Source organism: Artibeus jamaicensis, unplaced genomic scaffold (genome assembly GCF_021234435.1).
Source record: "Artibeus jamaicensis isolate MK-2021 breed Jamaican fruit bat unplaced genomic scaffold, CSHL_Jam_final contig_466, whole genome shotgun sequence".
In the NCBI taxonomy this organism is placed as follows: Eukaryota; Metazoa; Chordata; class Mammalia; order Chiroptera; family Phyllostomidae; genus Artibeus; species Artibeus jamaicensis.
Genome location: NW_026521844.1, coordinates 18,013,430 through 18,035,980, shown reverse-complemented (window position 1 = coordinate 18,035,980; position 22,551 = coordinate 18,013,430). Strand labels below are relative to the sequence as shown.

At 36.3% G+C, this 22,551-nt stretch overlaps 1 protein-coding gene across 2 annotated transcripts in view; it reads right to left on the bottom strand.

Moving 5' to 3' along the window:
• Window positions 1–22,551, bottom strand: part of LOC128627749 (uncharacterized) — a 60,266-nt gene that overhangs the window by 36,755 nt on the left and 960 nt on the right. Inside the window, exons 2-3 of one of the 2 annotated variants that reach the window (XR_008392045.1) lie at window positions 16,761–16,931; window positions 1,963–2,090 (exon numbers count right to left, since the gene is read on the bottom strand). The exons of the other annotated variant lie outside the window; for it this stretch is intronic. The gene's annotated coding sequence lies outside the window, so the exon portion shown is untranslated. The remainder of the gene's footprint in view (window positions 1–1,962; window positions 2,091–16,760; window positions 16,932–22,551) is intronic. 2 annotated transcript variants of the gene reach the window in all.

Genomic DNA, 22,551 nt, shown 5'->3' with positions numbered 1-22,551 from the left:
AGTATGTGTAAGGTTCGTGTTGCTTTTCTTTTAGTATATGCTTGAATCTATCTGTCCAACCATGAGTCACTGATATTTGGGGAAGATTTAAAAATAATTTTTCTTTTTTTTAAATAGATTTGTTCACATGCTTATTTTTCACTCTGTGCCAGTTTTGTTAATTTGGCCTTTCAGAAAATTTTAATCTTATCTAAATTGTCTTTTAGCGAGCAAAATATATCCTTATTATTCTTTTAATGTATATAGTCTTCGTAGAGTTTTTTTCTTTCATTCCTGTCTTTAGTAATTTTTGTCTGCTTTCATTCTTTTCTGAGTAGTCTATTAAGATGTTTACAAATTTTATTAATATTTTCAGAGAATTAGCTCCTTGTTCAATTGATTTTTCTCTATTTATTATCTTTTTATTTAATTCGGTAATCTATTCCTTGTACTTATGTTGGGTTTAATTTTTCTTTAAAATATGAACTTAGGTAATTGATTTTTAAACATTTCTTCTTTTCTAATATTAGCATTTAAAGCTATAAATTTCCCTCTAAAAATCACTTTAACTGCACCCTATTAATTTTAATGTTCTTTTCATTGTAATCCCACAATATTTTCATTTCATTCAGCTCACATTTTTCTAATTTAATGTTTATTCATTGAACCGTAGGTTATTTAGAACTGTGTTGTATAATTCTCAAATATTTAGGCATGTATTTTTAAATAAATTTTGATATTGTTTTAAAATTTTATTGTGTTCAGTAAATACGTGCTATATGACTTTGATTACATTTTTAGGACTTAATTTATGGCTTAATATATCATGTATTGTTATGACTATTTCTTGTCCATGGAAAAAGAACATGTATTCTTTTTCATGTTCTCTATATTTTAATTGTTAGGCTTGGTGATGTTCATGTCTCCTATAAACAATGAGTTTTCTGTCAACTTATTTTCTCAATTACTAAATTGAGTAGAAATCTTGAAATATAAATATGAATTCATTATTCATTCTTTCGGTTCCTTAGTTTTTGCTTCATGCCCTTTCAAGCTCTGTTATCAGGTGTATACCCATTTAGGATTATTATGTCCTCGTCAGAAATTGATCCTTTAATTACTGTGAGATGACATTATTAACTTTGGTAATGTTGTCTGACCTGAAGTTTATTTTGTCTAATATAAATATAGCCATTTAAGCTTTTTTTAATGACTAAAGACCTATCATTTCCTTAATATTTAAATTGGTTATTGTGAACATCATACAGTTTACTCTTGCTTTTTTGTCCAGTCTGAAAATCTGGCCTTTTAACTGGATTGTTAGAACATTTGTATAGATCTAAATTTTCATCTTGTATTATTTTTATTCAGCCTAAAATAACTTCGTCATTTCTTGTAGTACTGAACTATTAGTGCTGTTATTTTCTTAGCTTCGTTTGTCTAAAAATGTCTTTATTTTGCCTTCATGTTGAAGGATATTTTAAGTAGATATAGAATTTGATTATAGTTTTTTCTTTCAGTACTTTGAGGTTTTTCCATTGCCCTCCAGCTTATATTGTTTCTAAGAAGAAGTCAATACTAGTTCTTATCCTATTAATAATACTGCTGCATAGAAAATCCCTAAAATAGACAAATTTGTCTATTTGTCTTTGGCTCATTAAAAAATTTCCAAAGTCTGAAAACAGTTATTTCCCATATTAGGTCCATTTTTTAAAGTTGTTCATGGTGGGGTGGCTTGTTAGTCCAGTAGTTGTTACTTTATTTCTTTTTTTGTCTCTTATTGGAAAATAAAATTAAAGAAAAACATGCAAAAGCAACTGAAGCTTAGTTAAATAAGGTGAAATACCTGGTACATTCTGAAAGTTTGTGTCCCCCAAAAACTGATGTTAAAATCTGAACCCCAAAGTTGATGGTAGTAGTAAGTGGGGCCTTTGGCAGGTGTTTAAGTAATGAGGGTGGAACCCTCATGAAGGGGATTAGTACCTTATTAAGGGGGTCCAGAGAGCTCCTCAGTGCCTCTGCCTACTGAGGGTACAAGTCTGTGACACTCTGCATGGAGGCTCACAGGCAACCGTGCTGGTGCTGTGATCCTGGATTTCCATCCTCCAGAGCTGTAAGAAATAAATTTCGGTTGTTTGTAAGCTGCCGAAGTGTAGTATTTTGTTACAGCAGCTCAGATGGTCTGAGATAATACCCTTATAACCATCAACCTGGCCAAGAAATGGAAACTGGTTAGGCATCCTAAAAGCCTGTCTGTTCTCTATATACAGCTCTCTCCCACCCATATTCATTATCTCAATTTTTATAATACTCATTTCTTTGGATTTTTTAAATCATCTAAGACACCATATACCCCTAGACACTATAGCATAGTTTTACCCATTTTTGTTAATCTGAGTTGTCTTTTAAGTCTCTTCCTACATACACGTGTTTCCTCCATTCCTTTCTTTTCTTTACTGTTTATCTGTTGAAAAACTAAGATTTTTGCCTAATTTTTCAGTGTTTGGATATTGCTGATCCATGTACTCATGATGTAATTCAGCATGTTCTTTTTTTTTTCTTTTTTGTTTTGCAGACTTTTTTCAGTACCCAGAGCTTGATAAAACTACATTTTTATCCCTTTGTTAAGATTATAATCTTTTATCTGAAGGCAGATATAATTTGTTTTCACTTGATTTTGATATTAGTAGCCATTTGCTCAATGCCTACATTAATTAATTCACTGGTGTTTGCAAAATAGTGATATCTTAATGCTGTTATATACTAGATGGAACAAGTTTGTAAGAAGACACTCGTAATTTAATATTTACTGACTGGTATGGTACACTTAAGAAAGATGAAATGAATGCTTACTTCTTTGCTTTTATTTATAACTCAACTATTGATGACTGTATTGATTTCCTATGGCCTCTGACACAAACTACCACAAACTTGGTATCTTAAAATAACATACAAAGCCTGTCCTGAAAGTATCCAGCCACGCACTATGAGAAATGACATTTATTGAATAAGATACTAGAAATATTGTACATAGGGCAATGATGCCTCAGTACCCTTCAAAGCAGACACCTTAGGACCTCACACAGTTCTCCGAACTGCAGCACAATGTTCCTTTTGCTCTGGTAGTGAATTTTGCCATGACATATTTAATGCCAAGATCCTGCATCAAACTCTCAGACACAGTAGTGTTTGGGATCCCCAGATCAGCTTCTAGTTCTCACACTGTCAGTCACTGATTTTTAGTACTTTCATTTGTTAATTGCAGCCCTTACATGTTCAACATTCTCAGGTGTTCTGCTTGTTGCAGGCCTTCCAGAACGTGGATCAGGTTCAACAGATTCTTGACCATCTTTGAAGTGTTTGTGCCACACTTTTATTTACCTTGCACTCATTGTATCGTCCCCAAAAGCCTTCTGAATCATCTGAATAGTTTCTGTGGGGGAATATTCAAGTTTAACTCAAAATTTGATGCAGATTTGTTGTGCTACTCACTCAGTCATTTTGAATGTGATGACCACACAGTACACATGCTCACTCAATGGCATCTAACACCCCCACTGACTAGTACAGTGAAGTCATCATTGTTCACACATGTGCATTCCAGTCCACTCTCCTTGGCTGCCAGATTACACTGATGTCACGCAAACTGTTCTCATTATTTTAACAAGGCCTGGACTTTTTCTGGTAGACTTCATACGTTTATTCTCTTATAGTTTTAGAGGTTCTATTTGACTAGGTTAAGAACTGGATACTTTTGGAGGCCTACCACAGTTCCCAATGAAGTCTTTTAAAATATTACTTAATATTATTATGAAATCACAAATTTAAACATATCTGTGTGGTTTCAATTCATGTAATTTTTATATAATCTATGGCTAGTGAGGCCCTCAACATTACTTCTGAATCCTTCTGATGTGACCTTTGTAATGTTGGTTGTTCCTCTGCTTGTGGGGGCAACTTTACCTGCAAAGTCCCCCCATCTGCCAAGGATGAAAGTGAAACTACCAAGACATGATCTGCTTGGGGAGGAGAGGTGGTCAATCTCTCAGAGGAGAAGGGCCCAGAGCCCCTTCCTTAATGGCTTTTATTGGGTTGTAATCCACAGGAATACAGGTGGTAAGGATCAAATAGTAGATAACATTTCAAAGGAATCCGAGGGCTTAGTCTGAGTCAGTGTCTGTCAGGTAAGGGGGTTGCAGAAACTTTGGGAGACATACTTATTTCCTGTTCAGACCCTTATCATATGAATGAAAGCACTCTTAGCAAAGCTGGCTTCACAGGACTTTAGGAATTCTTTCTTATGCCCAATCACCCTGGATCCCACTCTAGTTGGAAAGGGGCTGCACCACCTCCCCCATCACAGGTTTTAGGCTTAAGTGGATTAGAGCCAGGAAGCGCTTCTCCCAGATGGAAATGGGGACTCAGGCTATGTCAGAATAGCTGGGGGGTGAGGGTCCATCACTCCCTCTTCATTGCAGCCCCTGAGTCCTTCCATGATGGCCTCCCAAGTTATTGTGTCTGGCTTAGGTTGCCCCCACTCTGAGGGGTCATACCTGTCTTTAACTAACTGACCAGGCACTGGGGGCAGGGGATGAAGCAGAAGCAGCTAGTTTCCCAAGACAAGGTTTGTCTCCTTAGTGGCTTGTGTTCTGGAGGTTGCTCACTCAGCCTTAGCCATGGGGGGCAGTTACAACTCCTGAAATCAGGCAGAGCGGTTCCCAAAATCTGCTATATAATATTTCAAGATATTCTAGTACATTTTGTGCTGTGGATCTGGAATCAGTCATTTCATCAAGAACTCATGACTTTCTTTACAAGAAAATTGTATGTCATCAAAATAATAGTCCACAAGCTAGGTTACAGGTTTTTTTTTTCCCCTGGACTTTACAAATTCAGCACTATAGGGTTTTTCCCTAACCTTTTAAAAAAATTTTTACATCTGTATCTCCTTTCTTCCACACTTAGAATTCTTGTTCTCTAGGTCACACAAAATGATAGGTTTAGAATATATCATAATTATTCATTTGCTTTATCCCATTTCAGTATCTTAAATACATGATTCAATTTCTTCTTGAATAAAAGCATTGCTGTTAAAAAATTTGATGATAAATTGTGATGCCCTTATAGAATATATACTTTTTCCTAGATTCCCAAGTTAATTTTTTTCTGTACAGTACAGTAATTTTACTAGAATATGTTTTGGTCATCATTGTTTGGGGTTGATATTTTCAGAGAACGCTGTGCTCTTTTATTCTATATTTTATACTAATAGTTTCATCAAGTTTTTAATACTTGTTCTATTCCAAAGATTTGTTTTTAGGATTCCATATCTGTATGTTTAATCTACTTTTTATATTATCAATATTTGTTATTTTCTCTCAAATCCTTTTTATCCATTTTTTTAATTCCTTTTTTTAAAAAATTTACTATTTCTTATAAGGCATTAGTTGTTGAATTTGGTGTGTGTGTTATGTGCTTTTTCTCCTACTTTAGTAATTCTGAAATGTGTTTTTTAGTTACATCAGCTATTTGAGTTTTTCTATTCTGATTTTTGTTTCTTCATATCTTGTGTCTTTTCTTACTGTCTTTCAGCTCATTCTGAAATGGTATTTCCAATTTCCATACATGCTGCGTATGTCTTTCTAGTGTGGTTTCTTTGCCTGCAGGGTTATTGTTTCTTATCGTCATCTTTTCTTATAGTTAACTTGTGTAGTATTTGACTTCAATAGTTTTCTAGTGCTTACTTTTATGTAAATTTAACTTTTATTACTTCTCAAAAGAAGATTTGGTTTAGATAGCTTTTCTTCTTAAAAGCTCCCTTTTTGTTGTTTTCATATTTGTATTAGTAAAACTAGGGTGGCTTGTTTGGTGCAGTCTCTGGCTCTGTTTCCTTCTCCATTTTATCTGAACCTTCATTTCATTAATCTGTGTTGTTCCTGTGTTGAACAAGTGTTGTTTCATCCAGAAGTTTCACTTCAGTATGAGAATTTGCACTTGAAGGGAATCCTAGTGGGCCGGTTATGAGCATTTATGGGAACTAGTCAGACCTTTAAAACTTACCTCTAATTATTAGAATATATTAAATGTCTCCTAGTTTTAGGTGTTGTTCAAAAATAAAATTGCCATGATTTTCAGTGATTAACTTTTAGTTTATGTGGGTTACTTCTGTTCTCAGGTCCATCAGATGTCCAATTACTTTACTCCACTTTTCCCTGATAGACCCTGATAAGATACAGTGCTTATGACAACTGATGGCTTGTCCCCACCTACTTGTATTTTGAGGTTTGTAAGGTGACCCTGTTTCCCTGTTTTTTGTAAATAGTTTGTTTTTTACTTTGCTATCTAGTGGTAATGTCTGTTTTCATGTGAGAATTCAAAAGATCTCAAACATAGGCCATCATTTCAACCACTACCTTCTCAGGATTCCATTATAATTTAAGTGATATAATTTAATGTAAAAAGTTAGATATTAAAGAACCAAAAGGTATAAGAAGAACTCTTGATTATCACAGAGCTAAAAACTGTGGGAAGCAACTACACCTAGAGCTGGAGAACAAAGAAGGATGTGCTGTTTGGCTGGAGGTGGTTATTCTGAGTTCAGATGAGGGGACTCACTGGGTTGGGACTGAGTCCTAAGGTAATCTGGAGTGACCACTGGTGTGTTTCTGGGAGGGGACACATGGTGTTTGGAAAACTGCAGACTAGAGGCAGGTACTGCCATCCCAAGGAAATGTCACTGTCAGAATGGGGTTTTACTGGGGTGATGCTAATGGGAACAAGCAAATGGTAAGAAAATGAATAATTTTGTTTTGCTCCATTTTGCTTTATGATTACAATTCATTGCTTCCTATTGCCAGAGATTAACAGGAAGTAAGCTGCCAAATCAAAAAAGCAATTTTCAGAATTCTAGTTCTAGCATCACAAAGCAAAATATAGAAAGGTAAATTTGAAACTAAGAATTAGTACTTTAAAGCTGGCTTATAATTGCTATATTATCTTTATGAACTGTGTCTTTATCACTGAATAATCTTTATCTTGTTTAGTAGGTATAACCTTAACTTTCATTTTATCTGATATTAATTTTGCCTTTTTTTAAATGTAGTTGCTTATGTCTTACCATTTTAAACATTTCTTCACTACTTTGTTTAAATGTGTTTTTTAAAGAAATGTATTGATAGGGTTTGGTGTGTTTTTCAACACAATCTGAGAATCTGTTTCATATATATTAGACAATTTAATCATTCATATGTTTTATTCCTTTCACCCTACTTTGCATTTTTAAAAATATTTCTTATTTATCTTTAAATATTTCCCTTACTAGTTTTCTGTTTGATCATTACTATTACTAATCTTTTCCATTTTCAATTACAAAATTCTACTGTACTTTTTATTCCACTGATGATTATCATTTTCATATACTCAAAATGAAATTCCTGTGAAAGTAAGAATTATATAGGAATAAGATACCAACTATTTTGCCAGGTATTCTGTTCCTTCATTAGATGAGGCCTTTAAAACATTTTCATCTCCCTGTCCTAATTCCCAAACTCCTCGGACTTGCTGATCTGTGTTAATTGCCGTCGTCGTGTGTTCCCAGAGTTCTCTAGCAGAGTCCACTTCTCTCAGGAACTGATTGTTACCAACGTTACACATACTCAGCTACTCTGCATCTTTGGGTTTCTCTGTAGGTAACAGATGTGTTGGAGCTCGTCAGTCTTTCATTTAGTTTATTTTTTCATGTCTTGATGTCTGTGTTTTTGTTTGTTGTTTGATTATAGACCTTTTCTTTACTATTTTCTCAGTTGTGCTACTGAGTGTTACATTCTTTTAATTTTCACATATTTCCAAATAGCTTTCCTCAAAATTGATAATTAAACATTTTGGTTGTATTACTTATTAAATCATAGTCCTTTTCCTCAATATAAATGATACTAAATTTTCTTCTAGCTTCTAATATAATAATTGAAAAGTCTATCTGGTCTGATTCTTGTTCCTCCTGATTATTTTTTTCTCTATGGAATCTAATTACACTTTTTTTCTTTATCCTTGAAACTCAGAAATTTAAGTATATTATTTCTAATATAGCCACAACAAACAGTATAACTTTATTTTTTAAAGATTTTATTTATTATTTTTTAGAAAAGGGAAGGGAGGGAGAAAGAGAGGGAGAGAAACATCGATGTGTGGCTGCCTCTCACATGCCCCCTACTGGGGGCCTAGCCTGCACCCCCGCCTGTGCCCTAGATTGGGAATGGAACCTGCAACCCTTTGGTTCACAGGCCGGCACTCAATCCATTGAGCCACACCAGGCAACCTTCCAGTTAAGAAGGGGCTGGAAAGGATTCAAAATCATGAAAGGCAAGGACCTGCATCCAAGATTGCTCTACCCAGCAACTCTACCATTTAGAATGGCAGGTCAGATAAAGTGCTTCCCAGAGAAGGTCAAGTTAACGGAGTTCATCATCACCCAGCCCTTATTGTATGAATTGTTAAAAGGATTTATCTAAGAAAAAGATGATCAAAACTATGAACAGTAAAATGACAACAAACTCACAACTATTAACAAAGTTGATAAAACCTAAAAACAAAAACAAACTAAGCAAAGAACTAGAACAGGAATAAAATCACAAAAATGGAGATCTCATGCAGGGTTATCGGTGAGGAGGTAGAGGAGGGAGAATGGGGGAAAGGTACAGGGAATAAGAAGCATAAATGGTGGGTACAAAACAGACAGGGGGAGAGTACTAAGAATAGTGTGGGAAATGGAGAAGCCGAAGAACTGATATGTATGACCCATGGACATGAACTAAGGGGGAGAATGCTGGTGGGAGGGGGGTGCAGTGTGAAGGGGAATAAAGCGGAGAAGAAATGGGACAACTATAATAGCATAATGAATAACATATATTTTAAAAAGTAAATTAAAAAAATTTCCAAATTTGACAAAAAGCATAAACCTTCATAAATAAGAAACTCAGTGCTTGCCGAGTAGAAGAAAAGCCCACCACACCATGCAATACCTTCTTTCAGCAGTGGTGAAGAACGAAATGTTAATAGAGAACTAAGGCCCATTACCTACAGAGAAATAAAGCTATAAATAACAGCAAAGTTCTTCTCAGAAACTATGCAAGGCAGAAAACAAGGAGCAAAATCTTTTTCAAAAAAAGTCAATCTAGATTTCTATATCTAGAGAAAATATTTCAAAAGTTGACATGACAAAAATTTTTCTAAACACTTGAGAAATTTCATCACTAGGAAACTGCACTACAAGAAATGTTAAAGAGGTGCAGAAAAAAAGTGACCCCAGATAGAAATGTGAATTCCCCCACAGGACTGAACAACACGGGAAATGGATGGGTGGGTCACAAACTGGCAGAGTTGCTTTCTCAACCCACAGCTGCACTATGTTTAAAAGATGCTTTGAAACACATGAAATGGATATCAGTGTCCTCTGATTCATGGAAGAAAGTAATCTCCTTAAAGAAATTGGATACAATGTAAAATAAAAATGTTTTAAAATGTATATTTACCTTGGCCTTATAGATAATAATTTACCTTATGTCTTATGTAACAACAGTTTTTCAGATAAACTGTAATTTCATTTTGAGATTGGAGTTAAAGAAAAAGGAATTAAACATTTAAAGTAGATGTAGAATTATAAATTTACCTTAAAAATAGGCAGGCCTACAGATTTTGCTGGACTTGTTGTTTTGCCTGTATCTGTCTGGTATCAGTATGAACTAGTCATCAAAGGATATCTTATTTGAATAATTGGCAGTGAATACTTTTTGAATTTCATAGTTTATCGTGGGACACGAACAGACATTCGCCCTGCTGAAGCAGAAGCACAGGTAATACTGCTAGCGTGAATTAAGTCATTGTATTCTTCCCTGCCTCATGTGTTGAAAAGGAACAAAAAAAGTTCAAGAATGTCCTTCAAAAAACTCAGCCATAACCATTTATTTTATTGAGCACATGTCATTTTAACATTTTCTGTGGTGAATGGGAAATGCACATGAATTACTTCTGGATACTAAAGTACAAGGGCTTCAGAAAAAGCACATGTGTAAGTCTTTGAGTAGCAAGCTCAAATAGCTGCTTTTTTAAATAGCACACCATTTTTACTTGAAACGATGACTGACAGACTATGATTATGAAGTCTGAGTACTAAAGGCATTTTTTTCTTGAATAGAAATAAAGCCTATTAATACAAAAAGACCCCAAAACTGAAAGACTTGATGCCAGTGATAGCTAGGGTTGGAACCAGCTCTTCTGACTCCTTAGATCTAAGGTGGTGGTATAGTTGAAGTTCACACACTGAATTATAGGGGGGAAAGGGGTTCATGTTTAAGAAAAAAGAATAAAAAATACAAAATTATGCACGAAGTGAATATATTTTAGAATGAGAATACAGCACATAACTCGAGGACTGGCAGTTCAGGTCCCTTTCTTCTGAGACCTTTTTTGGCGATTTCACCAGAACTGTTTGCAAAGACAGTTCATTGCAACTGTTTGCAAAGACAGTTTCCTTGCAACCTGGCTTCCTCACTGCACCTAAAAGCCACCACCACTCCTAAAACTCTAGCACGTTCGGCATCCCATGAAAGCTGACAAGGTACCTGAACCATAAGCCTCATTAGCCACACAAAAGTTCACTTCTACTCTTACTGATTTTATCATAGTATGATTCTTCTCATATTATCTGATAAATGTTAATTTAACTAATGAAAGAAAAACTCGTGTCCAAATTTTTATAAACTAAAATATCTGCATGACTAGTATGTAGATAAGCAGAACTGTATCAGCAGCCCAGAAACACTTCCTGTGCACAGTCCAGTCACTATGTCTTTTGTACTGCCTAAGGATAATCCCTATCCTAATGTCTAATTACCAATTTTGTATTTTAATACAAGTAGAATCATACAGAGTGTGCTCTTTTGTGTCTGGCCTTTCCATTTAAAATTTTATTTATTTATTTATTTTTAGAGAGAGGGAAAGGGAAGGAGAAAGAGTGGGAGAGAAACATCAGTGTGTGGTTGCCTCTCATGTGTCCCCTACTGGGGATCTGGCCTGCAACCCAGGCATGTGCTCTGACTGGGAATTGAACCAGCAACCCTTTGCTTCACAGGCCCATGCTCAATCCACTGAGCTTTACCAGCCAGGGCCTGGCCTCTCAATTTTTTGCTTGTGAAATTCAATCATACTGTTTTGCACAGTTGTAGATCATTAATTTTCATTGCTGCATCATGTTCCACTGTGTGAATATAGTTTATTCTTTGTTAATGGACATTTGTGTGTGCTTTAATTTCTTGTTACTATAAATAGTGTTGATGTCAATATTCTAATATATGCCTATTGATAAATAAATGCATTTCTCTTGGGTATACACTTAGAAATAAAATTGCTGGGTCAATGGAGTATGCATATGCTCACCTTTAGTAGATATTGCCAAGCAGTCTTCAAAAGTAGTTGTAGCAATTGACATTCTCACCGGCACTGTCATAAGAAGTATGACTGCTTCACACTTTACCGATTGCAGCATTGTCCATCTATAGCCATTTCGGTTAGATACACAGTGGTATGACTTTAATTTATTTAAGGTTTGTATAGTTTCTTTTTAAAAGTGCTTTTTGTCCCTGTTAGGTAGCAGTTAGGAATGAGGGGCTGGAGGGGAAGTAAAGCAGGGCCCCTGCCCATTGCAGTCTAACAAAGAACTTAGAACAGGAGGCTAGAAACAAAAGAGAGACAGGTCTCACCAATTAACTCAGCAGTCCTGAGCCTGGTCCAATACGATTGCCAGGTGTTCCAAAATTCACAAGAAAAACGAAAGTACAGGAGGGGAGCCCCTGACGTTCTGTATCTATCATCTCCACTATCTGAGAAACAGAGCCTCTGAAACTTGTATTAATCCCAAGGTCTGGAAAGGGAAGGATCGGGGGCAACCTAGAAGTTGCCTACAAGCATAAAACCCCTAACATGCCAGGAGTCAGGGCACTCAGATTAGCGGGGTGTCCACTTGCAGCTTTGTGCTCAAATGTATTTCATAAATAAACTTGCTATCTCACTCCCATTATACGAGTTGTCTCTCACCTGAATGCTTCTCTCAAAACACAAGAACAGAGGGTGGGGAAACCCCTTAACTTGGGTCTCCCTGGTAACACCTCCGCCCCTTCGGATTTGCTTTGTATTTGATATGTGTGAGTTCTTTACATAATCTAGATACTAGTTTCTGCCAAATGTATGTATTAAAGACTGTTGCTTAATCATCCATCCTCTCAATGAATAAAAGTTCTTAACAGAACAATTTATCATTTTTTTCCTTTGGCAAGAGTTTTGGTATTTCCTGTGTAAGAAATCTTTACCTATGTGTAGTAAAAGATTAACTTTTTCCAAAGAAAGGTATAGCCTTTTACCCCTTGCTCTTGAGAGGTAACAAGCAAGATCTTGGAATATTCTGCCTCATAAGACTGTATTTGTTTACCTGGGGGCCTTAAGCCATGTCAAATAACCTATGTTAACGATGTGATTCATGGTGGGGGCCTTGGGCCGTGTGGTATCAGGACATTTGGAGGAGCTGGAGAATAAGGTCGGCAAAGTGGAAAGAGCCATGAATATGTCTGACTTTGTCTGTAAAAACTACAGACACCAAGGCTCCTGAACTTCCTGGTTGACAACATACATTGTTTCTGGGAGAAGTAAGAATTGATCATGTTAACTCCGCTGGGAGAGGACACCTGGAAGCTCCCTGTATTTAGACTCTCCTAAACCCCACCATATGCCCCTTTTCCTGGTACTGATTTTAATTCTTCTGAACCTGAGGGTGGTCTTGGGGATTTCCCAAATCACAGTCTATCAAAGGTCCTGAAGATGTTTTCCTATACTTCATTTTAAAAGCTTTATTATTTTACCACTCATATTTTGATTTTTAATACTTTTAGAATTGATTTTGGTGCATGGTGTATGAAGTACAGGTCAAGGTATATATTATATGATATTCACTCAACTTTGCATCAGATATTGAAAAAAATGAATTAGTAACTGCACTCCTGATTACTTTTGTTTTAAATCTGCAGATCACCTGTGTATATTTTGACTTAATTTAAGTTCTCCAGCTTTCCTGTTTTTTAAAACCAATTTAGTTATTTGCGACTCTTAGGTATTTGAATTTTTTTTGGTATTTAAATTTTTAAGAATGATGGTAGTATAATTTATATAATTTTAATGTGTAAAGAACCCAAAAGAATCTACAAACTATTAGTATCAAAACTGCAGCCTTGTTGCTGAGGTAAAAGGTATATACAAAAATAACTTTATTTCTATAAACCAGCAGTAAGTAGGAAATAAAATGTGAAGAGATAGGTTAAAAATGTTTTCTTAGAAAAAATATTTCTCTTTAAAATTTAACTTTAAAAAAGATCTGTGAAATCTGAAAGTAGTTTTTAAAATAACTTTTTTAGTGTTTTCCTTCAAGTTCCTTTGCAATTATTTCTAATTTATGAGAGAAAACAATGTAAAAATTGTAATTCATTGGTAGTCATTTTGGTAGAAACATACATTCCAAAATCAACATAGAGGATCTTTTAAATATTTTTATAGGAAAGTTTTTACTACTTACTATTGGTTATCTCTTTGGTATTTGAGACTTTACCACTGAAATCTCCTTTTTCTCTCTCGATATTGAAGATTACAACTGTCTTTTACTACCTATAATTCCATATTAAGTACCAATGTCTTAAAAACTTGGCAACTAAAACATAATCTAAAAAAAAGTTATACATGCTTTTATATAAAGTTTAAAACTTTTAAACAAACTCTAAAAGTTCAAGTTCTGTTTTACTACTAAGTCTGCAAACCGATACCTGCAATTCGAGGCTATTGTCTCTTAGATGATATAATACTTATAAAAAGATATTATGACAGTCCAGTTTAATCCACTAAATTGCTAGTTTTAGATATAATACTTATAAAAAGATATTATGACAGTCCAGTTTAATCCACTAAATTGCTAGTTTTAGTTTGTCAACAAGGTCTAATGGTTTATCTTGATTAGATGATATTTTACTTACCCATTGTGGACAAGAAAGGTGCTGCATACTAAACCTGACAAGCTCAGGGAAGGCCTGCATGGTGGCCTTACAAACTCAGAGACCTAAAGGAACCACATAGGCTGGTCTGAAATGGAAACTTTGTAACTAATAGTGAGTACTGGTGGGTACTCATGTCCTAGGCTAGGGTCTTCCTTGACCAGCTATCTTTATCTTAACTGAGGCTACTGTCTTTTTGTATCTATGATAACACAGCTTTGGAATGTCGGAGTAATCCCATTTTTGCCAGACTCCTCAGGGCACAATCTCCCACAAGAAAAAGACCACAGAGCCCCTCATTGTTATCTTGACCTCCTGCTCACCACCTCTAAGTGCTGTAAATGTTAACTATCCTATACTCATCAGTGTAAAAGAAGGATGTGCCTGTCTATTTTTCTTTTCATCTGATCTGAGATTTCCCTGATTTGCTTTCTCTCTGTGGTAATCCACTAGTCAACCACCAGGGAATTTTGTATAATCCCTTATGCCGCAGGGGTGTCCATTCCAGGCTCCGGGGTCACATTCAGCCCAACGCAAAATTGTGAATTTACTTAAAACGTTATGAGATTTTTTTTGTAATTATGTGTCATAATGTCACATAATCACAAAATCACAATGGCCCAAGACAACTCTTCTTCCAGTGTGGCTCAGAGATGTCAAAAGGTTGGAGACCCCTGGTTATGGCTCCTCCTTTGATTGTAATGTACACAGTAAGATGCTAACCTGCCATCTCTGGAGCATTTTCTCCATCCGTTGAGATTTTGCTTCTCAGCAATTGTCATCAGTTTGGCTCAAATAAAATTCTCTTCAGGTTTGGAGGTTTCTTATGCTGACACTGTAATTAAGTTCTATTTTCTAAGTAGCAGACAAATGTTCAAGGAAGATTTATTGTAATAAAGGAATGAGTAATAATACTTCTTATTCCATTTGATGTCATTGAAATTTTTAATTCCTAACTCCTCAAAAAATACCTAGAGTGTTACTACTTCCTGAAAAAAAGAGAAAAAGCCATGTACACCAGTTTATTTTCTGCAGAAAGTGGCGCAGAACAATTATAAAGAAGTGTTAAATGATCTGTCTGTTCAGACAAGGGAATCAGTTGTTACCTCAAACATGGGGAATCCCTATCACACACCTACAGTTCTACTGCCCCACTGCCTAGTTACGTTACTCTGGATAAGACATCTCTATAGTTAGTTCCAATGATGTAATTTTATAGTAAGAAAATTTGGTCTTCATCCACAGGTTGAAGACCTTCATCCTGGCTCACAGCTTCCAAAACTTTTGGAATTCCCCAAGCAATGACAGCATCATTTGTTGTATTTGGTCTCGTCCTCAGATCCTGAAATGGCTTCAGGACGATGAAGGTGAAATGGATGTCTTATCATTTATAATAAGCCCCTTTCCACCACATCTGAGTTTGTGTTAACAATGTGACTTTTGCAAAGCACGTAAGGATGGGCCGGTTGCCGGGGCAATGAACCCTGATGAAGGGAAAGGGAAAGGGAGAAGAGACAGAGGTGGAGTCAATCACCAATGGACAATAATCACTGTGCCTGTGTAAAGAAGCCTCCATTAACAATCCAAATGAATGGAGCTCAGAGGCTTCTGGGCTGGTGGCACACTCAGCGAGAGCGAGAAAGTTCCAAGCCCTTTTCTCATACGGTGCCCTATGCATCTCTTCTATCTGGCTATTCCTGAGGTATATCCTTTATAATAATACTGTAATCTAAGTGATCATTGAGTGAAACATTTCTCTGAGTTGTGTGAGCTGCTCTAGCGAATTAATCAATATATGACAGACACATAGATGATAACCTGGGCTTTGACTGGCTTTTGAAGGTGGCGGTGGGGACAGACTTGTAGGACTGACTCCTTAACCTGCCCAAGGACTCAGTCATGGGAACCTGATTTGTAGTTGGTTGGCCAGAAGCACAAGTAACTAAGGCTTGTGATTGGCATCTGAAGTGAAAAGCTGTGTTGTGGAACTGAGCCCTTCACCTGTGGAATCTGTTGCTATCTTTGGTTAGTGTCAGAATTGAGTTAAATTGTAGGACACACAGCTGGTATCAGAGAACATGCTTGTGGATGTGGGGGACCCCCTTCTACATATACACATAGCCCACATGTTGGGAGTGATTACCAGAATCTTCAGTTCCCCCAAATGGGAATTCTTATTTATTTACTTCTAGGGTTTATAAACCCTTTTATATGGAAAAACCGAAACAATTCAACATATCAGCCATATAATTTTGAACATCAAATACACATTATTGTATGTTATCTTATAGTATATACAGGGTCTAGAACAAATAACGCCCCATTTTTATTACAAAATATTTTATTACAAAATAATTAAGCATGTAATTCTATAATACAACAATATCTCACTTAAGCACACCATCTGAGATTTAGGTGAAATGTTCAAATTAAAGCTATAAATTACTGTATCCATTATTATCCTCCCAACCACACTAAAGCAAGCCTTACTTTTGCCAGACCCTGTATTTTATATATTATATACACATCAACATATATCAAGTACAAAACATAACAATCTTCCTCAGATGTGGCTAATCTTTATACTTGGCACAGCCATTAAGCTGAAGACAGTGGCCAATTTTCACATACATGTGTGGTTTCCATGAAAGGATCCTGGTAAAGATGTATTACTCAAAAAGAAGTCTAAGCTTTAATTACCCAGAAGGATGCTTTTTCTTCTCAGAAAGGCGCAGCTGAGGTTCATCAAGAGAAGAGCAGTATGCTGCAGCTGCCATTATCCAACAGAGGAGGCAGAAACATCATTTGCACAATACATTAGATTTGTAGAGGTAGGAGACATAGGAATGTGAGGCTTAAGCAGCAAACAGGCTGTTAAAAAAGAAAGAAATGGAATTATTCTAGTGCACCCATACTATTCTCATATGAGGAGTACTATTAGCACAAAGATAATGTCGTTCAACAGAAATTTCTTCCTTGTTTATGCTCCTCTAATACTTGCTTGTATCTCAATATTTATCATAAACATTAATAAGGTTGGTATGTACATATCTATCTCTGCCACTGGACTCTAAGAACCCATACCATCAGAATCTTATATGTGGGTGGAATTGAGTAAGAGGCACTATCAGTATGTATGCTGACCTATAAAATAGTTAATAATGTTAATATACACAGGTGTACATATTTTGGGTTAACTTTTCAAAAGATTCTAACTGACTGAAATGGTGTTAATTTTTTTTGTCTTTGCATATACTATTTTGTCGGCTGAAACAAACTGGAAAAAACCTCAGGAGTTTAAAAAATTTACTAAGAGAAAAATGGGTCTTTTTGGATTAACCTGGCCAAGTTGGAAAACTCTATGTAACGCTGCATGTTAACCTGAATTAACATAAATCATGGATTATAATGTTGTGGTTACATTTGAGTTAATTTGCATTATTCTGACCAATTCAGAAAACTATTATCACAAGGAAAATCATGGTTTTGGTGTATATGAATTTGAGAAATCTATTTTCATGTCCGATTCAGTCAACTGTTTATTACACTTGTGCTTAAAAAAAAAACCCTGTGTATACACTTATTGATTTAAAATACAATAAAGTGGGCCCTGGCTGGTGTAGGTCAGTGGACTGAGCGTAGGCCTGCAAACCAAAGTATCACCAGTTTGATTCCCAGTCAGGGCGCACACCTGGGCTGCAGGCCATATCCCCAGTATGGGGTGTGCTAGAGGCAACCACACACTGATGTTTCACTCCCTCTCTTTCTCCCTCCCTTCCCCATCTCTCTAAAATAAATAAATAAAATCTTTTAAAAAATACAATGAAATGTATTTAAAAGTCTATTAAAACACTGAACAGTTTTTAACAATAAAACCTGTCCTTCAGGTATATCTAATAAACACGAGTCAAATAACTAACACTATTTAATAGAGTTACAATTAACATTGGCAAGTGTTTGAATTTTTGCCACTGGAAGTTACAAGAAAACTTCCATCATTTTCTGGGAAAATGACTGTGCAGGTCTTTCAAACTGCTAAATTAAGCTTAGAAACACAAATGCAGAAAATAGACAAGGGGAACTAGGAATGTATCTTCCTCATTCTTTTCCTTTTGGTTTCCCCATCTCAGTAAATAGTCACTCTTCCAGTAGTTTAGGACAAAAAAACATGCAGTGACAGCTGATGCTTGCCCTTCTTTCATATCTAAACTCTGAACAAACTATTATGTCTGTCTTCAGAATATACCCAGAACGTACTGTTTCTCATCAGCCTCCTTGCTATTCCCTCTCATTTCTAGCTTGGATTATTATAATAACATTTAATTCTGAAGTGTCATTCTTTCCATCATTAATTCATCCACCCATCCAACAACTAAGAAACAATCACTTAAATCAGACGCTGATTTACCCTTTTGGCCTTTACCTGAATATTAATATGGTACATTATTCTAGAATATAACTGCATGTGTGCTAAACACTTAGTAAGAAAATTAATAACTAGGTAGGAATTATTTTCAAAGTTGGAATTCTAATGCTGTGCTTCTAGGCCAAATTAAATTAGAGAACCTAATTAACGCCATTAGGAATATTCTGATAGATCATGGTCAGTAAATGATTTTTAGTATATAACTCAGAAGTAATAAACACAAACCACACTACTATATTAACACTCCTTTTAGTCTCAATTTAAATGAACAAAATATTTTGGTCTTTGTATCTCTAAAAATGAAACAAAAAATTGATGTTGAATTCTGTCAAATTCTAGCAGTAGAAAATATTCATCCATGCAAACTTAAAGCTAAATGATATAAAGCCCAATCTCACTAAGAAATATATTTCAATAAAATATTACTTTTTATAATTAAAATTATATTTATATTTTGATGAGATGAATTGACTTAACTTTGAGAATATTATCATCCCAAGATATGTACATTAAAACATACACACATTTTTTTCTTTTTTGCTGCAGGAAAGAATGATAACCATTAAGATGTTTATGCCTAAAACCATACCACATAAGTGTAGAATTCTGTAGGTCGGGGTTTGGTTGGAGGAACTCAAGAGTTAAAAACTTTAGTTTTAGTTATATAGTTAATAGGCTTGGTGACTAATGCACACAGAAAGCTGTTGTTCCAGGAACTGGAAATTATAGGAAGACCTACTGTGACTCCAGGAGGACCACAAACAACTCAACCTTTCTGACCAAGCGCTTCAAGTGCCATCAAGATGGTATCTAAGCCAATGTACTCCAGGGAGAAAACATCCGGATTGTAAATAGATAAAGAATCACTGGAATGCTAGGAAAATTGCTGGACTGCAACTTTCATCTGACTAACCTTTTCCCCTGCATTCCAAAACCCTTACCTACTTTTCCCTGAATCCAAACCCCTTAACCACACTATCCTTCTCCTTATATAAAGGCTGACTCAAGGTAAATGAAAGACAGTTTTTTAGGGTACATAATCCACTGTCTTCTCAGATCACCAGCCATCTGAACAGAGTGGCCATAAAGATTCAATCCTTGTCTCCACTTACTGGTTCTGGTAGTGACAGGTAGCATTTCAGTTTCTCAATAGCACACACTGTTGACATTTTGGGCTGATTAATTCTTTGTTGTTGGAAATTGCCTTGTGCAATGTAGACTGTTTTTGCAAAATTCTTGGACTCTACCCACTAGATGCCAGTAGCCCCCAGGTCCTTGCTATGATCAAAATTTCTCCAGATATCACCAAATGTCAGCCAGGAGGCAATAGACTCTAAATGAGAACCATGGCTATAGGGGATAGAATAGCAATACAATGCGAAACTTTGACCATCAAAGAGCCAGTTCACTTAAAAAAAAAAAACCCAGATATATAGTATCAAAATACTATATTTAATTCAGTTGCTACATTTAAAATTATAGATATAAAGTGGCATTTTACAATGCACTGGAAATTAAGTTATTTGCCTGTTGGGAACTATTCTCCCCTGCTTGGTTTCAGGAGTTGTAACTGATCCCCATGGCTAAGGCTGAGTGAGCAACCTCCAGAACACAAGCCACTAAGGAGACAAACCTTGTCTTGGGAAGCTAGCTGCTTCTGCTTCTTCCCCTGCCCCCAGTGCCTGGTCAGTTAGTCAAAGACAGGTATGACCCCTCAGAGTGGGGGCAACCTAAGCCAGACACAATCACTTGGGAGGCCATCATGGAAGGACTCAGGGGGCTGCAATGAAGAGGGAGTGATGGACCCTCATCTGGCCAGCTATTCTGACATAGCCTGAGTCCCCATTTCCATCTGGGAGAAGCGCTTCCTGGCTCTAATCCACTTAAGCCTAAAACCTGTGATGGGGGAGGTGGTGCAGCCCCTTTCCAACTAGAGTGGGATCCAGGGTGATTGGGCATAAGAAAGAATTCCTAAAGTCCTGTGAAGCCAGCTTTGCTAAGAGTGCTTTCATTCATATGATAAGGGTCTGAACAGGAAATAAGTATGTCTCCCAAAGTTTCTGCAACCCCCTTACCAGACAGACACTGACTCAGACTAAGCCCTCGGATTTCTTTGAAATGTTATCTATTGTTTGATCCTTGCTGCCTGACATCGACTGATGAGCTTTACCTGTATTCCTGTGGATTACAACCTAATAAAAGCTGTTGAAGAAGAGGTTCTTGGTCTTTCTCCTCTGAGAGATTGGTCACCTCTCCTCCCCAAGCAGATCATGTCTTGGTAGTTTCACTTTCATCTGTGGCAGATGGGGGGGGTACTTTGTGGGGAAAGTTGTCCCCACATTTGCCATTATTTAAACTTGAGGAAGAATGTTGGATGTAAGCTCATAATCTATTAGCCAACTGCCATAAGCATTCCATAGTTTATAGGATAGGTGGATACTGTACATTAATATTAACTTACTGATCTTTTTCCAAACCCTAATAAAGTACTTTAAAATAATTTGAATTTACCTCATATAGTTCTAAGCCCTTTTTTTCCTTGAGAAATGTATTAAGTTCTTGTATACTATCTTTCTTGATGAAAGTCTAGAAAGCATAACTGAATAGGATAACCTTAGTTTTAAACAAATGTAAAATATTCAGATAAAAAGCAAATGTTTTTCAAAACTCACCTTGTATGTATACTAGTAACCATTTTTACTTCCACTATTCAAATGATGCCTACATAATCCAAGGATTTGGGGGCTGAGAGTTAAAAAGTCCAAAGACGTTTTCCATACATAGAAATGATACCCCTTAATCCTGTTACTAGTCACCTAGTCTGTCACTACGCTCCAATGATCTCAGCTTAATCAGTTTACCTGCAAGTATGCTAAATGAATCAATCACTCTAACTATAAATATAGAAATGTATGTAGTGCTTTTATTGTTTTAAAGCAATTCTACATAAATTATCTCATATTAATTGCACACATCTACAGGACAGGTACAAAAGATGCTAGAGAGAAGAAATTTGCAGTTTAGCAATAACTTGTCAACATTTCAGCTTCAGCAGCAACAGCTGCAGCACTGACATCTATAGACCAATCACACCAAACTCTGTTCTTATGAAATCCACATTTGAGATTCTTCTCATAACTTTACAATGTATGGAGTTTTAGGATGATTGAAGGCAAGTTAAACCAAATTACTCCCAAAGGCGGCAGAAAATACTTAATTGTAGCAGCAAAGTTTCTTTAGTCACTTTGCACTAGGCTTGAAGACTAAATTTTCAGATTTGTCTTATTTAATGCAATAGCATTTAAAAATCATTTCTATCCTATATGTTAATTTGTCCAAAGGTTTTTCTCAAAGTATGAATTCTTCTATCAGGAAGGGCATTAACTTCAACAGTACTTTTCAAGAGGATGGCTCTTTTGCAATCAAATGACTGTGGAGAAAAGTTAATTTGATAATGCAATACTGTTGTCTGTCATTAAGACTCTGTAGAGTTGGTCTATATATACGTGCCATTACTAGAGTCTCCTAAAAATCACTGTTCCATCTCTAAAATTAACTCAGTTAAGACCCAGGTATTTAATACTGTATCAGGAATCATCTATCCGTCAGACTAACAACTGCCCCTCATTTAACTGAGGAGTGAAATGACTTTAACTCTTTATATTCTAGCGCTAAAACTAAATAGCATTATAATTATGTATTCGCAGCTACTGCTAAAAAGCCCGGGTCCTCTAAAATTTATACCAAAACAAGGCGCTGGGCCAACTTGCCCTTGTGGAACACCAGGCGGCTCCCATTCCCCCTGGTTACCGCCACAGCTCCTGCGGGCCTGTGGAGCCCGCTAAACTCTCAGGGAACCCTAGGGGCGGCGCAGGGACTGTCCCCACGGGTAGTAAGAAACGGCTTCTGCGCCAGTCTGGGAAAACAGGCGGGGAGCAAAGCAAACCTGCCAACAACTCATCCCCGCTTCTCTGCAGCATTGGGGCAGGACTCCGGTAGACACCAGGCCACGTCGGTTCCCCGGTGATCCTAATGTCCCTTTAACACGATGTTTCGGAGACTTCG